This window comes from Dermacentor silvarum, chromosome 8 (assembly GCF_013339745.2).
Source record: "Dermacentor silvarum isolate Dsil-2018 chromosome 8, BIME_Dsil_1.4, whole genome shotgun sequence".
Lineage (NCBI taxonomy): Eukaryota > Metazoa > Arthropoda > Arachnida > Ixodida > Ixodidae > Dermacentor > Dermacentor silvarum.
Genome location: NC_051161.1, coordinates 172052762 through 172058785, shown reverse-complemented (window position 1 = coordinate 172058785; position 6024 = coordinate 172052762).

The following is a 6024-nucleotide window of genomic DNA, read 5'->3' as shown; positions in this document are numbered from 1 at the left end:
GGTACGCACGTCGAAACCGTGCGGCCCGGATGCTTTCCGTGCACTTTATACTGCCCTTGTGCTGCCACGACTGGAGTACTGCTCTTCTGTGTGGAACCCCTTTCAGGTTCACCTAACCAATATGCTGGAGAGCGTCCAGCACCGTGCCACCCGGACATTGTTCACCCGCCTCGGCTGCAGCCGCGAAGCACTTCCACGGTATGAGGCACGACTGCAACGCCTTGGATGGCAGACGCTCCAGCAGCGGCGCACTGTCGCCCGGATAGGCTTTCTCTGCCGCTGCCTCGATGGATCCCTTGACGACTCCTACATCAGCTCAGTCGTCCGCTACAGCAAGCGAACGGGTCAGCCCGAACCAATGTATGCGAGAACAGTCCGCCACCAGAATTCACTCATTCCGGCTGCAGTGCGGGACTTTCTTTTTTTGCCCCACGACATGTGCGAACACCCCTCCCTTCGGACCGTGCGTCATCTAGGGAGCTGTGCAGAACAGTGGCAAGAAGCCTCCGTGACCGGGCCTAGATCCTGAATTAGCTGGTCAATCATTTGCCTTTTGTCTACCATCCTCCACAGTGTTTTCATCATCCTCCCCCCTCCCCTGGGTGGATGGCTGGCAGGCGCTCCGCGTACGGGTTTGTACCTATCTGCCACGCCTAGCACGCCACCCAGGGCGATCCCCCTCTTTCTCTTTACTCCTCTCCCCCCCCCCTTTTTTTCCCTTCAAGTGCAAATAAAGATTATTATTATTATTATTATTCTCTTTTGTATACCACTGGCTGCCCACAGAAGTTCGCTCTGTAATACAACAGTGAAGAAAAAAGTGAGTAAGCCACACTTGATTTACAATAAAGATGTGCGATTCGGTATTTCAAATAGCAACATATGTCCCAGTGAACCACAAATATCCATTGGATGTACCACAAAAGACCAAATATCCAAGACATTTAACGACGTCCAGTTTACATCTATAGTACGTTCGACTGGTACGTGGCAGTCAAAGGTTATCCAGAGGACGTCGAATGTCCTTATGATTTGGACATCTCTTGCACATTCAAAGCTCTCGTGTATTGATCGTACATAGTGCGTTATGAGTAGATGCACGCACTATGCCGCAGAAATACAAGCAAATTGTCTCTAATGCCTAACAATGGGAAGCTAGGAGAGCAAAAGCATTTAATTAATTATTTTGCAATTTAGCACGACCTTTGCTCGCACTGTTGGAGGTCTAGTAACGTTGCTGCCGGACACCGCGCGCAAAAGCCAATACTTTCGCCATTTTTTCGCTATGCTTTCGGTCTCGGTTACGTCATTTTCTTTCTCATACAAAGATGCTTTATTTTTCAGTTATATCTATTAGTACACTCTTGAAAATACGTAACCTTTAACTTTCTGATGTATTACGACAATTTATAAAGAAAAAAAGAAGCTTGAACCAGCTTGAACTCGCAATAGCTCTGACTTCGCATCGCCACTGATATCAATTCAGCAACACGCGCCTCGATGCAATGTGCGCAGCAATGTTCCGGGCGTGAGCAGCGTGTGCTTTATTTGTGTCTTTTCGACTTTTGTGCGGTTGACCATGGCCCAAGTACGTGTATACTAGGCAGAACTGTACAGTTGCGTGCTGAAATTTCGAGCTGTGCTTCTGACTGCTATTTGTGGTACGTTTGTTCGCCTTGCGGAGCGCTTACGGGAATACTCGGGAGGCAATGTTTTGATGGTTAATTTTCGCACATGTTTGTATCGCTTGGTTTCCTGCGTTCCTCTTCAAGTGTCAGGGATATTTCTCATTTGCAATGCCTATCTCTAAGTCTCTGGCAGCATTATGTTATTGGCACTTTTGTGATCTGAGAAGATGCCTGACCAAGTTGCCTATCAAGATGAACATTCCATCTCTGGATTCTGCTTGCGTGGAATTTATTTCACCATATATTTTTCAATGCAGCTAGAAAGTACTGGCTTTCTTTCTTGAATCCGGTGGCCCCAGAAGCAAGTGCTGGCAAGCAGGCCATGCGCTTTTGGTCATTAATTAGTATGTTATACTACCTCTTACTAATCAGTTTTATTCTTTTTAATTATAATTGTGGCACTGTGCCTGTCAGTCATTTTGTGCCTACTCGTTACTTGTGTTCTAATGAAGTTTAATTTTCAAGAATCTGTTTTTGATTACGTTTTTTTTCTTTTAGATCCGCATTTAACCTGTTTGTATACAGCGAGAACATGTAATGAATAATTTCATACATGTGCGTGGCTGGGGGCCGATCATTTTTGTAATAAAGCTTTATCAGTTGTATAAATAAAGAAGTAACATTGGTATGACATTGTGAGTTTCACTGGTGTGCTTTACCTAGTGCTTACTGAACTCACTATTTTTCATTTATCCATTGCAGGATTTGCAATGATGCATAATGATCAAAATGCGGATTTACGGTTTTGTTAGCACAGTTTTCGCATTTTGATGAGCGCTAGAACTATATATAAAAGTTGACAGTCACTTTAGCGAACACTGAAGAGGATGAAGGCAGAAGCCTGCGCACTCACGAAGCATTAATTAAATTATTTTCATTCTCATTCGCATGCGTTGTTACTTCTATTGTTTTCTCCTAGCAAAGTTGTGGGCTCGAGTGCCTTAACTTCGTCATAACACCAATGGTTGCGGGCTCTACTCCCACCAAAGGTCGAGGGTTTGAGTGCCTTAATTGTATCTTAATTAACTTTGCCTTAATTAACACCAAAAGTCGTGGGTGTGACTTCCACCAAAGGTCGAGTGTTCGAGTGCCTTAATTAACTCTGCCCTAATTAACTTGCCTTAAGTAACTTGCCTCTAATGAACACCCAAGGTAGTGGGTTCGACTCTACCTTCACCATGTCAATTGGAATCCAACTTGGAGATAATTTGGAGATGTGGCCGATTCGCCCATCTCTCCAAGTGGTTTTGACTCCCAACAAAGGCCGTGGGTTAGAGTGCCTCAATTAACTCTATCTTAATGAACTATGCCTTAATTTGCTTCGACCTAATTAACACCAAAGGTCGAAGGTTCAATCCCCAATTTTGGTGCCATTACATTTTGGTGCTGCAACACTGGACATAGGATTTTTCGACCATTGAGCCATCTAAGGATTTCACCTTAATAAGTGTTGCAATTTATATTTTCACATTCACACGTTTACACGTTAACAAAACATTTCAAGCAAAGTCACCAGCTACATGCCGACAATGGGGGTAACTGTGCCATTAGTGTGCCTCAGTAGATGTACCATCGAGGACAAATTAAATGCGAACAGCGGAGTGTGTGGCCGAAGCATAACTAAAGGTATACTGTGCATGTCGTGGGTCAGTCGTTGTGCACGTGCGTGGGGATGTAGTTCTCGAGGAAGAGTGCAGCGCTGCTCGCCCTATTGTCACCCGTATTTTGTCCGAAAGTTGTTTTCTCATCTCTCCTCGACAGTGCCATACCCACCTGGCAGTACAGTGTTATGGTGACTAGCACCATCGCTACATCTGTAGTGTGATATAGCTGGCATGCTACCCAGCTTGCTAACGTACATTGCTTTGCTTTTGTTACCACCATCAAAGCTGACAGTGTCTAATCGTAATTTGAATAGCACGAAAAATGTATTGCATTGGATGCGCAACAACAGTGCCAGCCACCTTAAAAGTAATCATAGATAGGATTGGCACTGCAATAGTGGGGTGAGAATACAAGCATCAAACAAAATACAGGTGACGTAATACGCACTAGGACAAGCAGCCCCGCACTCCGCATCGAAACCACATGCATGTACATGTGGTTGTACATGTAACCACATGCGTGTAAAATGATCGCTGGCCGACGCCGCAGACTGTGCTTTTAGTTACGTTTTGGCCACACACTCTGCTGTTCCCATTTCATTTGTATTCAATAGTACATCTGCTGTGGCACTCGCAGGTATGCAGCTCAGTATAGCGTCAGCAGGAAATATCCACTAGATGTTCTATGAACCTCCTGCATCCCCAAAAAGAACATCTATTAGAGGTTACTTATGTCCAGCTGCGACATCCTTTCAACGTTAGAGCACGTTGCTCTGGATGGGACTTAGATTATCCATGGTACGTATTTGTAATGTTGTTTGGATAAATATAGATATCTATAGGATGTGTGCAATGTCTCAAACATGATGTTCTATGGACATCTATGGTACATTAATGGTTCACTGGGGTGCCGTTGTTTCACCTCGGTCACATTTACTTTATAAATTTAAGCAATACTTTCTCTCAAAATATTATGCTGTGTACGATGACGTTTAGAAATATTTTGCAGATATATGAAAAAGCTACTGTAGAGTGAAATTCAACTGGCAACTGGTTTGATCCACACACGACTTTCAGTAGGTCATTCGCAGTTAGATGGTTTGCAAACAAATCTCTTACAAGAGTATGCTATATTTATTTAAGTAGTGGTGTTGGTGAGTTGTAGCAACAGGTGGGCTTAGCCTGACAATCAAAGCCGGCAACTGCACCTTCCGAGTGTCTCTTACAATATCCCTGCGTTATTGCACCACACGTCAATAAAACCATTCTCTTCCTAAAGGGACCCAAAACACTTAACTAATCATAGAATGGCCTCACTATATTAAAGGACGTCATCTCACGAATCTCATGCCGCAAAAAGTTTTCCACTCCTCCAACTATAAGTGAAGTTGCCACACCAATGCAAGACTATTTTCCTGCCTGCATGCTAGCGTGCTGGAAGCTACACAGAGGAGAAGCCAAGAGAGCAAAGTCCCGGTATACTACGCAATGCTAGGGTGCCTCGATGCCCAGCGCCGCCGTCCAGGGTGGAGACAACCCCGCTGGCGCCGCCATATTGTGTCACACGAGCTGAGACTCAGCTACGCTTGCGTTCATAAAGTGTTACTCGCGGCGCGCTTCCAAGTGCTTTGCCTTGATGAGGATTTTTTTATCGGTGTCCCATCTGCATATCTTTATAACCAATAGCCGTTAACTCGTCGAAGGTCGAAGACGTAAATGTATGGCGCCGGGAACATGCCCCAAGTTGCCTAATTCAATCACATTTAATATGTCGTGTGTATGTTTAAAATACGCACTATTTTTTTTTTTTGCGCTTCGATGCTTGGTATATAAGGTTTGCGACCCCCTGTGTGTGGAAGTTTTTCTTTTTCGCTGTTATATTTTGGTTTACACGTCACGCCTCCTTTACCGTAGCCAGCCACTCGCGCACGGCGGTTAGTTTCCCTTGCGTTGCGCGTGCTCTTCGCGTTCGTTGCAATTATTTGACGATATCTACGCGCAATTTTTGCTTTTTTGCCCACAAAACTGTGTGTTGACAGGATTAAGCTGGTGTAAAAATAACTGCGATGTGAAAATAAGGTTTAGTTAGTGCTGTAGAGAAAAATGTAACGTAACTTGTCTGTGTCAATCTTGCGTAGTACACACAAGAAATCAAACGATGCACAAAATACATTTACTTATAATGTCTAGTACAATCAATCATGAAAGAGATATATGTACATGAAAAATTATATGTACTGTGTGGCGCCTGAAGGTTATGTTGAAAGACGAGATAAAAAATTAATTCGCAAGGTAGGCTCGACACACAATTCGGGATAGAGAGAGTTTTTTTTTTTTATTTATTCATTACATGGGGGGGGGGGGGGGGGTCAAGTGAGTACATCAACCTTATTACACACAATATAAATCGAAAACAAGAATGCAAACAAGAAAACGCAACCACGGGTAATATTAATCAAGATATCCGGCCAGATATCCAGCCAGAATACATACATCAGCTACCATCGAATACGTCGCATCAGCCAAACACATCGATGGCGAGTACAGAACATTTCATAAATAACCATTAGAACACTGATAACTACATTGAAAAAATAAACAACACTGCATACATATCAAGTACAAAAACCGTAAATGAAACTAAGACAGTCAAATACAGATTAGCAATGTTTTTCACTTCTAAAATATAGTCCATGATGATGTAGGGCTGTTGACTTTAACAGACGGCGCCC